The sequence below is a fragment of the Cloeon dipterum genome, chromosome 3, assembly GCF_949628265.1.
Source record: "Cloeon dipterum chromosome 3, ieCloDipt1.1, whole genome shotgun sequence".
Classification (NCBI taxonomy): Eukaryota; Metazoa; Arthropoda; class Insecta; order Ephemeroptera; family Baetidae; genus Cloeon; species Cloeon dipterum.
The window spans coordinates 35,307,318-35,308,680 of NC_088788.1; positions in this window are offsets into that span (position 1 = coordinate 35,307,318).

Below are 1,363 nucleotides of genomic sequence, written 5' to 3' on the forward strand. Positions count from 1 at the left end.
CCAGCTTTTTATTTCCGCAGCAAGACTCACATAATAATACATGTGGCGATAAAATTTTGCTCGATAATTGAAATTGCAGCTTGCAACATGTTTCCATGGAGAGAAATATGCATATTCATGAGTCAACAAGTGTGACAAGCATTTGTGAAGCACGGCCCCATTCTGTTAATTGTGTATTGCATAATTGCATCAACAATCGGCAGCAAACACCGAGTTCCTTCAACCTTTGTTCCATTGTAAAACAACTGAACCCCGATTTCAATCCATTTTTATGGGTCGTCAATTTTTATTTAAATAGAGAGACTAAGTTATTTTTTTAATTTTTAAAACAACTATTTTGCCAAAACAACTGGGGAAAATTTTAAGCCAATAAAAATTGATAATAATTTTGGCGTAATAATAAAATATTGTAAATTTGTCAAAGGTACAATATTGCTAATCCCTGCTTGTCGAGGAGAGTTAAAAAATCTTAAATGTCAAGTGACCTTCTGACAAAGTTGAAAATGAGTAAATTTTGTTTAAATTTCGTAGAAAAACGGAATTTTTCCAATTATATCCAATTAAGGGTAGTTCTTATCACTTGCATTCTAGGGGTGAGATTGAGGAAAAATTTATCAGGTTGAATTCTAGCTCTTTGCACGCTCAATTATATGAGGCAATTAGAGCGCTTGTAACCTGCGAAAAATGTATTTTTACCGTTCTTGAAGGGATGATAAAAGGGTTGGCATCCTTAAACTACCTCGGCTATCTAGGGGAGGCCATGACTATCCGAACGGCGTACAGTTTTGGTCTATTTGATGCTTAGAAGAAAAGCTTTGGTGAAAAATCGTTATTTTCAGAGGCCTAATAAAACAGGGTATCACTTAATCTCGGGTTTTATGAGACAAATTTACTGAAATTACTTACCAATTGACTCGTCTTCAAGTCCCATGATGCATAGAAGTGGTTCCACGATGGTTGACACTTAACTCCGTTGCGCAGTGAGGTACAAGTATTAAAAAATATAAAAAAATCAAATTTTTCGTTTTTTAGGGAGCAAAACGAGGGTTAAAAAAAGATGCAGAAGGATCACTGATTGCTTTATGCTATGACGTATAGCCATTCTGATAACTATGGGGAGATACGGTCATATATATATATATATATATATATTATATGCATCCCATCTCGAACCCAAATCTCCGTCAACGCCTCATGCGTTAACCAATAACTGAGCTGGTCTGGCTCCCCATTTTAATTACATGCCGTTGGCGTTTAATAAATAAATCAATCAATCAAAAGTGTTAAAGGTTTGGCACCCCATGGCTAGTTTGGCAGTCTAGGGGAGATTAAGACTAGTCTAGTGGTGTGTAGTTTTTGAAAA